This window comes from Giraffa tippelskirchi, chromosome 3 (assembly GCF_054371585.1).
Source record: "Giraffa tippelskirchi isolate mGirTip1 chromosome 3, T2T-mGirTip1v1.2.pri, whole genome shotgun sequence".
Classification (NCBI taxonomy): domain Eukaryota; kingdom Metazoa; phylum Chordata; class Mammalia; order Artiodactyla; family Giraffidae; genus Giraffa; species Giraffa tippelskirchi.
The window spans coordinates 77,697,834-77,715,248 of record NC_137277.1 but is presented as its reverse complement, the minus strand read 5'-3'; the positions used below and the strand labels follow the sequence as shown (position 1 = coordinate 77,715,248).

Genomic DNA, 17,415 nt, shown 5'->3' with positions numbered 1-17,415 from the left:
GTTGGGAAGATCCGCTGGAGAAGGGAAAGGCTACCCACTCCAATATTCTGGCCTGGGGAATTTCATGGGCTATACAGTTCCAAAGAATAGCAGGGAGAGATAAGAAAGCCTTCCTCGGTGATCAGTGCAAAGAAATAGGGGAAACTAATAGAATAGGAAAGACTAGAGAGCTCTTCAAGAAAATTAGAGATACCAAGGGAATATTTCATGCAAAAATGGGCACAATAAAGGACAGAAATGGTATGGACCTAACAGAAGCAGAAGATATTAAGAAGAGGTGCCAAGAGTACACAGAAGAACTATGCAAAAATGATATTCATGACCCAGATAACCACGATGGTGTGATCAGTCACCTAGAGCCAGACATCCTGGAATGCGAATGGGCCTTAGGAAGCATCACTATGAACAAAGCTGGTGGAGGCGATGGAATTCCAGTTGAGCTATTTCAAATCCTAAAAGACAACGCTGTGAAAGTGCTGCACTCAATATGCCAGCAAATTTGGAAAACTCAGCAGTGGCAACAGGACTGGAAAAAGTCAGTTTTCATTCCAATCCCAAAGAAAGGCAATGCCAAAAATGTTCAAACTACCGCATAATTGCACTCATCTCACACGCTAGAAGGAGAGAACATGGAAAGGGGAGGAAAAGAGAGGGAGGGAGGTGGTCACTTCTCTCCTCCCTGCTGCTATATGTCTGTCGGTTAATAAGAATGAAAAAAACTTTTAATCAAAGTACTAGGTTACCTTAAAGATATGGGCCTCAAAAACACAGCAGCATGTTAGTATAAAACTGTGTATATTTATTTTCAATCCTGCATTTTCTTCCCTGGATTTAAAGCACAGCATGTTGAATCCTGGCCACACAAATAAACAAAACATTTCTTTTTCTTTACTCACGCATGAATTTAAGGTGAGGATGGGCACTAGATTAAATCCTTTTTTTTTCATCCTTAAGATTATTTCAAGGTCAAGTTAGTTGCTTTATTCATTTTTCAAATATTTGTTCTATCCTCAAAAATATGTACATTATTAGTCATTTTCATATTGGTAATTTTTAATCAACTTTTAAATAGTTTTTTTTAGAAAAAATTTTAACAGTTTCTGATTTCTAGGTTGGTTGAGTTTCAGTAAGTAAATCATAGTAATCTAAGTATAGTCCTTGAAAATCAGATTAAAGGACATTAAAAGCATTAAATATAAAAATTGGTAGTGGAAGAAGTCTACTACAGGTTAATGAAATGGATGTAATTTAGTTGAAAAGAAACAAAATACCAATTAAGATTACTATTCTATGGTAATCCTTCTAGTAGACATTAAATTTGACTTTCTAAAGGTAGGTTTATTGGATTTTTAATTCATATCCACCCTTTTCTAAAGGAGTGAAAATTTTATGTTACTCTAATACTCTGATGTATATTTTGGAAAAATATAAATATAGTTATTACTGTAGCTATTACTGACGAAATTTTTTTTTGGTCAAAAGAATGAGAAATATCTTTAATTGTTACATGGATACTATTTTTACTCATAAAAATAAGCAATTCTAGTAGATTAAAATTTATGTAAGTCATGCCTTATTAGTGGCATTTTTTTCCTGCAATAAGATCACAAAGGATATTTTTATTTTTCTCAATTCACCCATCAGGTTAAGGAGGCTCCATTAGTCCTGCCACTTTTAGTAGCGTTTGTTTTTAACTTCATTCTCTGTGAGTAAGGGGAAATAGGAATGTGACTTAGCAGGTGCAAAGGAGAAAATGAGAAAGTTTGAGTCTTACTTCCTTCGGAAGTGAGAACTATCAAACCCAACCTTATGAGTTCCCCTTTGGTTGTGTGGATAAGAATGATCAACTCTCAGGGAGCATCATCTAAGTCACTTCTCTGCTTAAAAATGATGCAACAGTTCTCATTGTCTACATCAGAGGTTCTCAAATTTTATTGATTATTAGAATCACCTAGAGAGCTTGTGAAATTATGGATTGCTGGGCCTGCTACAGAGTTTCTAATTCAGTCATTCTGGGATAAGGAGCAAAAGTTAATTCCTGGACTATAAGATGACAACTAAAATTCTTTTGTCCTAAAAGGTTTAGCATAGTCCAGAGGTAGCAGAGATCACTGATTATGGGTGTAAGCTCTGGAATCAAAACCCTGAGGTTCAAAGTTTTGCCACCTACTCCTTTAACCACTGTGTAACCATGACAAAGTTACTGAACTTGTAAAATTGGTATAATAATAATACCTCCCTCTTAAGGTTTTTATGAATATTGTATGAACTGGACATTATAATATGCTAAAGATAATGCATCTGACTGTGGTAGGTGCCAGATGAGTATCAACTTATTATATCAATCATTATGAGTATCAATCATTATTATATTTCTCCAGTCTCTTTCTTAGTAGGATGTCTTAGTTCCAGCCATACCATACTTATTCTGGACTATAGTTGCATCTTTGTTTTTCCCTCCTTGGAGTCTTCAAAAGTCCAGTTTTCTCAAAACAGTTTCTGCTTTTTCCTACATCACTCCCATCTTCAGGTACCTAACTCCTAATCATTTCTGAGATCTCTACTTTTATGTTTTATTTTTCCAGGGAAGCCCAGACCAACCACAATTTTATGTACTTTGCCATTGAAACATTGTTGTTTATATACCCATTGTTCATGTCTAACTTCTCTACTAGTCTGCAGGATCATGAAGGCAGGGACCATCTGTTCATTGGTGAAATCACATGCTCAATAGCTACTTACTAAGTATGTGCTGAGTATGTGAATGAATCATTACTCATGCTATCCTTTGGGGTACTGGCTTGGGCTCACAAAGATAAGTATATGGAGAGATTTTGCCTATTTACTGGAAAAAATGTGCTGATGCTGGAGATTTCAATTTTATTTTTTGTTGCTGTTGTAACCACTGAGGATAAAAATGAGTGACTAGCCTGCCTGGTGAAGTTCTATCAGAGGTATATATCAGATCATACAGTTTTACTATAGAAATTTCAATTTCTTTAATATTTTGACATGTCCTTCTGTTGTTGTTGTAGGTTAGTAGCTAAGTTGTGTCCAACTCTTTGTGACCATGGACTGCAGCACACCAGGCTTCCCTGTCCTTCACTATCTCCTGGAGTTTGCTCAAATTCATGTCCACTGAGTCAGTGATGCAATCTAGCCATCTCATCCTCTGCTATCCTCTTTTCCTTTTACCTTCAACCTTTCACAGCATCATGGTCTTTTCTAATTTCTTGGCTCTTCTCATCAGGTGTCCAAAGTATTGCAGCTTTAGCTTCAGCATCCAGTGAATATTCAGGGATGATTTCCTTTAGGATTTACTGGTTTTCTCTCCTTGTAGTCCAAAGGACTCTCAAGAATATTCTCCAGCAACATAATTCAAAAACATCAATTCTTTTTACACTCACTCTTCTTTATGGTCCACATCCATAGATGACTACTGGAAAGCTAGCTTGTACTATATGGACATTTGTCCACAAAGTGACGTCTCTGGTTTTTAATATCTGTCTATGTTTGTCATAGTTTCCCTTCCATGAGCAAGTGTCTTTTAATTTCGTTGCTGCAGTCACCATCTGCAGTGATTTTGGAGCTCAAGAAAATAAAATCTGTCACTGTTTCCATTGTTTCCCCATCTATTTGCCATGAAGTGATGGGAGAGGATGCTATGATCTTACTTCTCTGAATGTTGAGTTTTAAGCCATCTTTTTCACTCCCCTCTTTCACCTTCATCAAGAGGTTCTTTAGTTTCTCTTCACTTTCAGCCATAAGGGTGGTGTCATCTGCATATCTGAAGTTATTGATATTTCTCCTGGCAACCTTGATTCCAGCTTGTGCTTCATCCAGTCTGACATTTTGCATGATGTACTCTGCATAGAAGTTAAATAAGCAGGGCAACAATATAAAGCCTTGATGTATTCCTTTTCCTATTTGGACCCAGTCTATTGTTCCATGTCCAGTTCTAGCTGTTGCTTCTTGACCTGCATACAGATTTCTCAGGAGGCAGGTAAGGTGGTCTAGTATTCCCACTTCTTTAAGAATTTTCCACAGTTTGTTGTGATCCAAACAGTCAAAGGGTTTAGTGTAGTCATTGAAGCAGAAGTAGATGCTTTTCTAGAATTCCCTTGCTTTTTCTGTAATCCAACAGATGCTGGCAATTTGTTCTGTGGTTCCTCTGCATTTTCTAAACCCACCTTGTACATCTGGAAGTTCTCAGTTCACATACTGTTGAAGCTTAGCTTGAAGAATGTTGAGCATAATCTTGCTAGCATATAAAATAAGTGCAATTGTCTGGTAGTTGGAGCATTCTTTGGTGTTGCCTTTCTTTGGGATTGGAATGAAAACTGACCTTTTCCAGTCCTGTGTCTACTGCTGAGTTTTACAAATTTGCTAACATATTGAGTGTAGCACTTTAATAGCATCATCTTTTAGAATTTGAAATAACTCAGCTGGAATTCCATCCCTCCACTAGGTTTGTTTGTTGTAATACTTCCTAAGGCCCACATGACTTCACACTCCAGGATATCTGGCTCTAGGAGAGCAACCACATCATGGTTATCTGGGTCATTAGAAACTTTTTTGTATAGTTCTTTTGTGTATGTTGCCACATTGTCTTAATCTCTTCTGCTTCTGTTAGGTCCTTACTATTTCTGTACTTTATTGTAACCATCCTTGCCTGAAAAGTTTCCTTGGTATCTCCAATTTTCTTTAAGAGATCTCTAGTCTTTCCCATTCTATCATTTTCCTCTATATCTCTGCATTGTTGATTTAAGAAACCTTTCTTATCGCTCCTTGCTTTTCTTTGGAACACTGCATTTAGGGGGCATATCTACCCCTTTCTACCTTGCTTTTTGCTTCTCTTGTTTCTCCAGTTATTTGTAAAACCTCCTCAGACAACCACTTTGCCTACTTGCATTTCTTTTTCTTTTGGATGGTTTTGGTCAATGCCTCCTGTACAGTGTTATGAACCTCTGTCCGTAGTTCTTCAGGTACTCTGTCTACCAGACCTAATCCCTTGAACCAATTCGTCACTCTACTGGATAATCATAAGGGGTTTGATTTAGGTTGTACTTTCTTCAATTTAAGCCTGAATTTTGCAATAAGGAGTTCATGATCTGAGCTATAGTCAGCTCCAGGTCTTGTTCTTTCTGACTGTATAAAGCTTCTTTATCTTTGACTCCAAAGAATATAATCAATCTGATTTTGGTTTTGAACATTTGGTGATGTCCATGTGTAGAGTCATCTAGTGTGTTGTTGAAAACAGGTGTTAGCTATGACTGGTTAGTTCTCTTGACAAAACTGTGTTAGCCTTTCCCCTGCTTCATTTTATACTCCAAGACCAAGCTTGCCTGTTTAGTCCAGGTATCTCTTGACTTCTTTCTTTTATATTCTAGTCCCCTATGATGAAAAGGACGTCTTTTTCAGTGTTAGTTCTAGATGATCTCGTAGGTCTTCACAGAATCAGTTAACTTCAGTTTCTTCAGCAACAATGGTTTGGGCATAGACTTAGATTACGGTGACACTGAATGTTTTGCCTTGGAAATGAACTGAGATCATTCTGTTGTTTTTGAAATTGCACCCAAGTACTGCATTGCAGATTCTTTTGTTCACTGTGAGGGCTACTCCATTTCTTCTAAGGGATTCTTGTCCACAGTAGTAGATATAATGGTCACCTAAATTAAATTTGCCCATTCCTGTCCATTTTAGTTCACCTCTTCCTAAGATGTCTATGTTCACTTTTGCCATCTTCTGCTTGACCATGTCCAATTTACCTTGATTCGTGGACCTAACATTCCAGGTTCCTATGCAGTATTGTTCTTTACAGCATCAGACTTTACTTTTACCACCAGACACATCCACAACTGAGCATCATCTCTGCTTTGGCCCAGACACTTCATTCTTTCTGGAGCTGATAGTATTTGCCCTCTGCTCTTCTCCAGAAGCATATTGGACACCTACTGACCTGAGAGGCTCATCTTCTGGTGTCATATCTTTTTGCCTTTTCATTTTGTTCATGGGGTTCTTAAGGCAAGAAAACTGGAGTGGTTTGCCATTCTCTCCTCCAGTGGACCATGTTTTGTCAGAAGTCTCCACTATGACCCATCCATCTTAGGTGGCCCTGCAGGGAATGGCTCATAGCTTCACTGAATTACACAAGCCCCTTCACCACGACAAGACTGTGATCCATAAAGGGCATCTTTCTACTATTATTAAATCCTAAAAAATGGTCAGGCTAAAAAGGACTCTGGGAAGCATATACCAACATAGAAGTTTTCAGAGTCTGATGTGGTTATTTTGTATAACCAACAAAGCACAACATTTAAAATCATAGATAAAGAACTAGAGCACTGATGTAAGACTGACTGAAGACTTCGGTCATGATTTCCCTCTCTGAGGCCAGATCCTTCCTTTTTAAATTGGGTGTAATTATAATTACCAAATAGTTATTTTGTGAGGCACTTATAATTTACTCTTAGGAACTAAAGGAGAAAGATTTTTATCTCTTCATTGTTTTATGACGTGGCTTTTATGTTTTCCTGGCTGTGGAGATTCAGTTAAAAGCTAGTAGTATATAACTCTGCACTGACTTGATTTTGTGAAAGGAGAAAAAATTTCAGCATTTAATGAGAGAAAAAGTGGAAATGATGAGCAAACAGTAAAAAACAAGTCAGTGATGTAATTTACAGGAATCTCCATAAAACTACCACTCAGGATGATTTAAAGATCTTTAAGTATAAAGCAGGCTTCCCCAGTTTATCAGTGGTAAAGAACCCACTTGCCAATGCAGGAGATGCAGGTTCAATCCCTGGGTCATGGAAGATCCAGTATTCTTGCCTGGGGAATCCCATGGACAGAGAAGCCTGGTGGACTGCAGTGCATGGGGTCACGAAGAATCAGGTACAACTTTAGCAACTCAGAATGCATGTAAGTATACAATACATAGGATCACCTAAGAGTTTGATTAGTAGAGAATTTTGGCCAAGTTTGTCTTGCATGAACTAATGTAACATTCTATAACCCTGTTTCCATATTGCCCTATGATATTGATATCCCATATTGACCAAGCCAGGTTCTGGATTGTTGCATGGGGCAATCCCAATTTTACATCAACTTTCTGCTATTATCCTTTCATATGAGATCAGGTGGGTCAGATAACTTCTAAGGATTAAGCAGGGGCAAATTCCAGTGATTCTCTAACAGTTAGAAGCATTCTCTTCTCTGATCCATTTCTCTCCAGGCTGTTCGAGCAGGCTTTCTATACAACACCACTATTGAACTTTCTGTATGAAATGATAATTGCCCATTTCTGTCGTCTTTCTCCCTCACAGACTGTCAAATCCTTGAAGACAACAAGTAGGTGTTACTCATATGGATACCTCAGTGCTTTGCACAGTACCTGGCCCAGAGTAGGGGCTCTATTGTTGAGCTGAACTGCAGTTGAACTGAATTGAATGCTCTAAGTTTCTTAAAGTGTAAGCAGCTAGAGAACCATCTAAGATGTCTCTAAGTTCACTTTTAACAGTGAACCATTTTGAAACTGTGAGACCACCAATCAAGGAAGATTCAAGTCCAAGGATGTAGATTTAAGGGCAAGTTATCTGCTTCTCTAAGAAAGAAATGATTTGTCATCTGCTTCTTCTACTCCCTGCCCTTTTAGTTGATAGAACCAAACTGAAAAACCTAAAAAACCTTAAGACTCAGATTATATGAATCAACTTTCACTGCTACTTTGTAAGTACTGTCTTCATAGTATATACATTGTCAGATTAGTACTTCTTGATGCTCCTCAGTGATGTAAGAAGGCAACAATACTGATAAAATAGGATTCTAAATAATCACATTTCTTAAATGCCATTGAAGTAGAAGTCACTTTTCCCCCTTAATATTAGTCATCTAATAATCTCAGCAGAGAATCTTGACAAATTCTTTAAATTCCAAAAATTAGACCTATCTTCAGTAGGGAACCTGAAAGTGAATAACAAGGGACCAACTACCAATAATTTCTTTAAATACTTTACATTCTCTTCACCAAAACTCAGTTCCCAGTGGTAATTCTACCAGCAGAAATCTCTGATCCAAAAGAGAGTCAAATGTTGAGCTTCTTGCTTTCCAAACCTGGGAGAAAAACAAGCCCTTTATCCATTTGGGGTTAGTAAGAAAAGTCAAACCCATAAAAGGATTTCAGTTTTCTCTGTAAGCTGTAGTCATTGTGAATTCTCTCCTCTAGATCACAAAGGGAACTATAAGAGATAGACCTTCTGCCCTTCAAGATAAAGTGACTTCTCTTCAAAATAAATGAATTAAAATTCTGTCTCTGTATGCCTCTCTAAGTTCCTACCTCCTCCAAGTACCTTCTATACAAAAACTCAGATGGATTAATATTTTATGTCCAATTAAAAGTAACTGCAAAAGAATGCCCTATGATGCCACGGTGGACATAGATCAACAGTGTTGTTCAACTTGAACTCTAGGGAAGAAAGATCTCCAATTATATGCATGCATATGCAATAAGTCTATGAATCATTAAATCACAAGTTAAGGTTTAGAAAGGTGGATAGGTACTCAGATGAATAAGGAAATAAAATGAAATTCTGTGTTACTGTCAAAGTCATAGAATGCCTATTTTTCTTTCTGGCTATGAATCTATAAAACCTAAACATCTAACTGAAAAAATGAAAATTAAAATTCAGTGATTTTACCCATATAATATCGAGCAATTTTTAGAAAATTTTCTTCATCAAAAAGAAGTTTCTAGTTATAGGCATAACTCAAAGATATTCTGGGTTCAGTTCCAGACCCCTGCAATAAAACAAATGCTGCAATAAAGTAAGTCATAGAACTTTTTGGTTTCCTGGTACATATGAAAGTCATGTTTACACTATACTGTAGTCTATTACGTGTGTAATAGCATTGTAGTCAAAATAATAATGTTATCAGTACATTACCTTTAAAAACTATTGTACTGTTAAAAAATGCTTACAGTCATCTGGGCCTTGAGCAAGTTGTAATCTCTTTGCTGGTGGAGGTTCTTGTCTTGATGCTGATGGCTGCTAACTGAGCAGGGTGGTCGTTGCTGAAAGCTGGGGTGGCTGTGGTAATTTCTTAAGACAGCAATGAAGTTTGTTGCATCAATTGACTCTTCCGTTCACATGAACACTTAGAGGTGTTGTGTGCTTATTAATTGGTCTAATTTCATTATTACTGTGTCTGAGGGAACCGGGAGGCCTGAGGAAAAGAGAAGACACCAGAAATGGTCAGTTGGTGGAGCAGTCAGAACACAAAAAATATTTATTGAGTAAGCTGTCTTATGTGGACATAGTTTATGGCAACCACCACCCCCTCCACCTACAATAGTAACATCAGAAACACTGATCACTCATAATTATATTAAAATGAAAATATTTAAATATTGTGACAATTATCAAAATGTGACACAGAGACATGAAGTGAGCAAATGCTGTTGGAAAAATGGCACCAGTAGATTTTCTTGTTAAAGGATTGTTTCAGATCTTCAATTTGTAAAAAACACAATATCGTGAAGCATGATAAAGTGCAATAAAAGAAGACTTGTCTGGATTAACATCCGTTGAGTTCAGTTCAGTCGCTCAGTCGTGTCTGACTTTGTGACACTATGAACTGCAGCACACCAGGCCTCCCTGTCCATCACCAGCTCCCAGAGCTTGCTCAAACTCGTGTGCATCAGGTGAGTGATGCCATCCAACCGTCTCATCCTCTGTCATCCCCTTCTCCTCCTGCCTTCAATCTTCCCCAGTATCAGGGTCTTTTCAAATGAGCCCGTTCTTCACATCATGTGGCCAAAGTGTTGGAGTTTCAGCTACAGCATCAGTCATTCCAATGAATATTCAGGACTGATTTCCTTTAGGATGGACTGGTTGGATCTCCTTGCAGTCCAAGGGACTCTCAAGAGTCTTCTCCAATACCACAGTTCAAAAGCATCAATTCTTCAGTGCTCAGCTTTCTTTATAGTCCAACTCTCACATCCATATATGACTACTGGAAAAACCATAGGTTTGACTAAACAGACCTCTGTCAGCAAAGTAATGTCTCTTCTTTTTAATATGCTGTCTAGGTTGGTCATAACTTTTCTTCCAAGGAGCAAGCGTCTTTTAATTTCATGGCTGCATTCACCATCTGCAGTAATTTTGGAGCCCAAGAAAATAACGTCTGACACTGTTTCTATTGTTTCCCCATCTATTTGCCATGAAGTGATGGGACCAGATGCCATGATCTTAGTTTTCTGAATGTTGAGCTTTAAGCCAACTTTTTCACTCTCCACTTTCACTTTCATCAAGAGGCTGTTTAGTTCCTCTTCGCTTTCTGCCATAAGGGTGGTGTCATCTGCATATCTGAGGTTATTGATATTTCTCCCAGCAATCTTGATTCCAGCTTGTGCTTCATCTAGCCCAGCATTTTGCATGATGTACTCTGCATACAAGTTAAATAAACAGGTGACAATATATAGCCTTGATGTACTCCTTTCCCAATTTGGAACTAGTCCATTGTTCCATGTGAAGTTCTAAATGTTGCTTCCTGACCTGCATACAGACTTCTCAGGAGGCAGGTCAGGTGACCTGGTATTCCCATCTCTTAAAGAATTTTCTACAGTTTGTTGTGGTCCATACAGTCAAAGGCTTTGGTATAGTCAATAAAGCAGATGTAGATGTTTTTCTGAAATTCTGTTGCTTTTTCTGTGATCCAATGGATATTGACAATTTGATCTCTGGTTCCTCTGCCTTTTCTAAATCCAGCTTGAATATCTGGAAGTTCTCGGTTCATGTAGTACTGAAGCCTGGTTTGGAGAATTTGGGGCATTACTTTGCTAGCGGGTGAGATGAGTGCAGTTGTGCGGTAGTTTGAATACTCTATATATTGCATATATATGACTAATATATGTATAATATATTATAAAAGTCTAATGTGAGATAGTGTTTCTGTGATTAGAAATAAGATATTTTACTTTTCAAAACTGTTTCCGAAGAAAAGGTTCTATTTATGCCCAGGGCTAATACAAAATAATCCATCATTTGTTTAGGGAGAAATTTCCAATTTGTAGTTTAGATATTTTGTTAGCTTGCAGATTTGGAAGAATATAGATATAATGCCTAGAAATAACATCAGAATAGAAATGGATTTTAGATAGGTAGAACAGAAATCATAGGAAACTAACATTGTAGATGTTGCAGCCTCAGGAGTAGCTTTAGCTTACAAAAATAGCATTAAGTCAATTTCTCTTTGGTAAACTCTTAGAAATAAAGGGTATGTTTTTTTGGGTTATATGGTTCTGATCTTGATCTGGACAACAAAGCTGCCTGGCAAAGTCTCCTGAAAAAACAGTACAAACCTGAAAAGGCCTCCAAGAGAACTTAAAAAAAAAAAAAAAACTCCACTTTTCTCTCCAAGTCCAATATATAAGACATTCTGCAGAAGTCGACATAAAAACTCAGCTTAAACAAGTCATAGTTTTAATAAAGAAAGTTTGAATTGTGATCAAATTCATAGAATAGCAGTCTTACCCATGATTCTGAAATCCATATAACAAAATGAATCCAGTCTTAAAAAAAAAAGATTATGTCAAGTAGACTAGTAATCTTATAAAGCTTCAGAGAAGGTTGACATTTAATCAGTAAAAATCGTCTTTGTTTACTCTTGTTCTCATCAAAATGAGCATTTTCCCAAAGACTGGAATGTCTACAACTGCTTTGCCAACTACAGTCCATTAAAAAACAAATGGATCAAATTCTTTCACTTAGAGCACGTCTGCTTTAATTCTTTGGAAGCTCTCTCAAAGTAAATGATGATCCTCATGAAAGTTCCTGCATCTATAGAAATTAACTTATGATTTCAGCATGTGGTTATTAGTCCAAATGAGATAGTTTGTCTCCACTGGATGTTTTATTGTCATGTATGTATGAGCATAGTGATAAAGAATTTCAGAAAAGGATGTCAAGTTAAAGTACTTCGAGGTATTGAAGCCAAGAAATACGTACATTGTAGCATCATATCTTAGACAGTAGTGGTTATATTTGACTTGATTGTTAAAGAAAAAAGGTGTGTTAAGAGCAATGTATGTGTCAGAATTGAAGAGGAAATTGCAAGAAGTCAAATTCATGTATCTGCATGAGCCACTTGAGTTCTTATTCACACACTGGGTATGAAGTAGAAGGAATATTGCCTCTTAGAAAGGGTTGCTAGCCACTTGAGTTCTTATTCACACACTGGGTATGAAGTAGAAGTAATATTGCCTCTTAGAAAAGGTTGCTATGTTTACTGGTTTATAGAAAGGGCAACATAGAATAGTTCATGGGGCTTAGAAAGGCAGCTATACATACAATAAAAATAGAAGTAAAATGTTTTATCTGTTTACTGAAGAATTGTTTTCTTGTTTGGTCAGTGAGTCATGTCCCACTCCCTGCGACCCCATGGACTGCAGCGCACCAGGCTTCCCTGTCCTTCACTATCTTGCTGAGTTTGGTGAAACTCACATCCATTGTATCAGTGATGCCACCCAAACATCTCATCCTCTGTCATCCCCTTTTCCACTTGCCCTCAATCTTTCCCAGCATCAGGGTCTTTTCCAATGAATCAGCTCTTTGCATCAGGTGGCCAAAACTTCAGCATCAGTCCTTCCAATGAATATTCATTGTTGATTTCCTTTAGGATTGACTGGTTTGCATGGTCGTGATCATGTTAAACAAAGAACTTTCACCATGGAATTACATTCCATGGTCAAGAACTGACAGAAATATAAACCATAGCAGTAGGTTTAGTTTGGAGGATCAGGAGACAAGCAAAGAGGAGATACTGTTATTAAAACAAATTTATTGAGTGAGTGTTTCACCGTTACATATTGTCATACATCTAGGAAAGGATTATTATTGTTATATTTTAATGTTTTGAAAAGGTATTTGATTGGCAACATTAATTCCTGGGGACTCTTTACCAAATCTATTGTTTCAAAAGTCATTTTGGCCAAATCATTGTTTAGATATACTGATGTTTCCCACTTAAATTCATGGTAAATGGGGGTTCCCTGTGGACTGGGGAGTCTAGGACTGGCAGTAGCTATGGCCTTTGTACAAGAATAGAGAATTCCTATAGAGGGAAAAAGGTAATGGGGAGGTCCAAAGGCTTTACTGCACCAAGCAAAAGTATCATACCACCATATTTGTTGAAGAGGTAGAAAAATATCCATGCTAAATGGTTTTAATCATTCTTACTGACAGCTGTCAAATTCCAATAAAATGAACCTTAAGAATACCATTCATAAAACAGACTTAAGTGACCTTGAATGTTCTTTAAGCTCCAGCTTATCATGAACAAACCCGTACTTGGTTCATATACAACGCATTAATCATCAACTGTATAAAATAAGCTACCTAATAAAATTAAATTAAATCTCAATTTATCGAAACATTAACATGCTAAAAACTACCAATTTTAAGTCACAGTGTAAAGATGAAATGAATAAAACACTAGAATCACTATACTAAACAATATAATTGAAGTTAAAATGCTATTTTCTATGGTTCTTTTTGGAGAAAATAACAAGTTGTTTACTTTAATGCAGTGACATTTTATTTTGTGATTAATTTTAAAATAACATTGTAAAAACTACAAACTCATTTTAATTTGACAAGCATTTGGTAATTAATTTTCAAACAATGCTATGGGAACCCAGAAAGCACTCTTCCTTTGACATGTATTTTATAATTTATTTTAAAACAATGCTGCACAAATCTGCAAAGGCATAATTCATTTGGGAGTTCATTAATTATGCAAATGAGTTTCAATTAACAAATCTGTTCCAAGGATGGCATTTGCATAATAATGAACTTCATGTTTGTGACATTATTTAATAAGATACCTTTGTGAATTTTTAAACAAAACACTCCCGTGAATAGTATAAGATGAGATGGTATTGAAAATGAACATCTAGTCAATGAGATTCAAAACTATATCCAGAAAAATGTTGTTAAAATAAACAGAATAGTATAGAATTCAAATAATAAATATGGACATTCTTTTTAAAGCACAGGGCTTTTGATTATCTCAGCTTCCCTAAATAGCATAAGACTTTAATTTACACTTATAAAGACCAGTATACAAATTAGGCTAAAGCAAGATGAAACATGGAAAACTATAAATTTCATTTTAATGTTTCAAGTGAAGGTAGGTCATACATTATATGCACAAATCTCAAAAGACACACCTTTTAGTAGCAAGGAAAATATAACACAAGTTAAAGACCCCTCCTTTCTCAGGGATTATGGCAGGATACGAGAAATTCAGTTGACATTCATTTAACCAATCAATAATTATTTGTTGAGCATTGACAATGGGCCAAACTGTTCTTAAATTAGGGTAGATCAAAATAAGAATAAGATGGATGTCTACCTTTAGGTGACATGAGGCCTTAGGGACCTAGACATATAAACACTAAAAAACAAAATGATATTTATTTCACAGGGGAGATAAGAATAACTCAGTTTGGTGGAATTCAGAAAGTTGTCAAAGATAAAAAAAAGAGATGAAATATTTTGAAGGATGAGAAGAAGTTCATCAGGTGTTAGAAGGTCAGCATGTTTGAGAAAAACAAAGCTGCATATATAAAGTCATGAAATAGTGAAAGATGGAAATGTGTTTGAGAAAATGGTAAGAAGGTCACTGTGGCTTGATATAGAGGGTATGGTTTGGGGAATGAATGTTTTTGGATCAAGACTATTAGGAGTCTTAGGGATCCAGCTTGAAATTTTAGCAAGATAATGAGAGCAGAGTTATAGTAGATGGGTTTGGAAGAGACAAAGCAATTTGTAATTGCCGCTGATCAGTAACAGAGTGTCTTGAGTGGTGGGTGATATATATCTTGAGTATAGAGTGAGATCAGGTGAGTTTATAAGTGAGGTATTTGGCATTCCAAATTCTGTGATGACTGTAAAATTTTATGATTTTGTGATACGTTTTCCCTAACGATTCCATGTGCTTTTAGTTTCTTTGGTCACATCTCAGTTTGAAATCAAGAATTACTTGATTTCAAAGTAATTGAAATTACTTTGGGAATTACTCCATGCCTTTTAACTGTGCCAACTTTCTGCAACTCAAAGGGTCTTCCAAACTCAGTCTTGTCTGTCTTCTGCTTAACTGAAATCTAGTCAATCTTCCAAACTATATCCTCATGCCTTGGCAATAGAGATAAATAAACACTAATAACAATGGATGAAATGGCAGTAGCTGAACTGGACAAGCAAACTAATAGCATCTTTAGAACCATCTGACATTCCCTGCCAAGTGCCAGAATCTCATGGTAAAAATTTTTTTTTACCATAGTGGAAAGAAATAGGGAAATATTCACGTTTCTAACATTTAACAGCTTTATTCCATCACAGAGGCAGAGTTTGATCTGTTTTTACTAGCTTTTTTCTTTTGTTTTAGCACAAGGATACCCACGTTCTTCAGCTACAGTTTTTATTAATACTTTTTCTTTTCTTTAGTGGTGTATTCCTGCTGACAGTCAGCAATTCTTGTTTTCTGTCCCACAAAACCAAAAATAGGGAGGCAGACATTTATTGCTTCTTGGTCAGCCAGCCTTCATTCTCTATTCTTATCATTCTTTCATCTGGAGAACTGTGTTTTCTCCACTGTGTGCAGTTCTAACGGTTGGTACAGCTAGGTCCTTCTCTTCAATTCCTTTCACTCAATTCCATTAGGCTTTAAACTGAGTTTGACCAGTAAAAATCTCTCTCCTAGGACTGTGAATTTTGGTCAGAGTGTTGCATGCACAGAAGAAATGGTAAAGGTTCATTTCCTTCTGGGTAAAGGGACCAGGGATCTGGTTGTTTCAAACCTGATTTACTAGCTACCTCTCAAATCCATGAGCTCCCTCACATCCTTCCATAAAATTCCCTTTTTACTGTCATCACTGAAGAACTCTAACTGAAACAGTATAAAATCACAAAAGGATACTGTTAACCATTCCCACCACTTCCCCACTCCCAAATAAGTTTTCTCTTGGGCCAGATCATCACAATGGTGTGATCACTCACCTAGAGCCAGATATCCTGGAAGGCAAAGTCAAGTGGACCTTAGGAAGCATCACTATGAACATAGCTAGTAGAGGTGATGGAATTCTAGTTGAGCTGTTTCAAATCCTAGAAGATGATGCTGTGACAGTGCTGCACTCAATATGCCAGCATTTGGAAGACAGCAGTGGCCACAGGACTGGAAAAGGTCAGTTTTCATTACAATGCCAAAGAATGCTCAAACTACCACACAATTGCACTCATCTCACATGCTAGTAAAGTAATGCTCAAAATTCTCCAAGCCAGGCTTCAGCAATACGTGAACCATGAACTTCCAGATGTTCAAGCTGGTTTTAGAAAAGGCAGGGGAACCAGAGATCAAATTGCCAACATCCGATGGATCATTGAAAAAGCAAGAGAGTTCCAGAAAAACATTGATTTCTGCTTTCTTGACTATGCCAAAGCCTTTGACTGTGTGGATCACAACAAGCTGTCGAAAATTCTGAAAGAGATGGGAATACCAGACCATCTGATCTGCCTCCTGAGAAACCTGTATGCAGGTCAGGAAGTGAGTTAGAACTGGACATGGAACAACAGACTGGTTCCAAATCGGGAAAGGAGTATGTCGAAGCTATATATTGTCACCCTGCTTATTTAACTTATATGCAGAGTACATCATAAGAAATGCTGAACTGGATGAAGCACAAGCTGGAATCAAGATTACTGGGAGAAATATCCATTACCTCAGATATGCAGATAAGACCACCCTTATGGCAGAAAGTGAAGAAGAACTAAAAAAACCTCTTGATGAAAATGAAAGAGGAGAGTGAAAAAGAAGGCTTAAACTCAACCTTCAGAAAACTAAGATCATGGCATCTGGTCCCATCACTTCATGGGAAATAGATGGGGAAAGAGTGGAAACAGTGTCAGACTTTATTTTGGGGGGCTCCAAAATCACTGCAGATGGTGATTGCAGCCATGAAATTAAAAGACACTTACTGCTTGGAAGGAAAGTTATGACCAACCTAGACAGCATATTAAAAAGCAGAGACATTATTTTGCCAACAAAGACTCTGTCTAGTCAAGCCTATGGTTTTTCCAGTAGTCATGTATGAATGTGAGAGTTGGACTATAAAGAAACCTGAGCACTGAAGAATTGATGCTTTTGAACTGTGGTGTTGGAGAAGACTCTTGAGAGACCCTTGGTCTGTAAGGAGATCCAACCAGTCCATCCTAAAGGAGATCAGTCCTGAATATTTACTGGAAGGACTGATGCTGAAGCTGAAACTCCAATAATTTGGCCCCCTGATGAGAAGAACTGACTCATTTGAAAAGGTCCTGGTGCTGGGAAAGATTGAAGGCAGGAGGAGAAGGGGACGAC

At 37.1% G+C, this 17,415-nt stretch overlaps 1 protein-coding gene across 3 annotated transcripts in view; it reads right to left on the bottom strand.

Moving 5' to 3' along the window:
- Positions 1 to 17,415, bottom strand: part of LOC145542362 (uncharacterized) — a 144,224-nt gene that overhangs the window by 28,171 nt on the left and 98,638 nt on the right. For 2 of the 3 annotated variants that reach the window (XR_014079808.1, XM_081581037.1), the window contains exon 2: positions 8,978 to 9,222. The gene's annotated coding sequence lies outside the window, so the exon portion shown is untranslated. Of the gene's footprint in view, positions 1 to 4,792; positions 9,223 to 17,415 lie in introns of those variants that run through there. The other variant, XR_014079804.1, reaches the window with a different exon arrangement.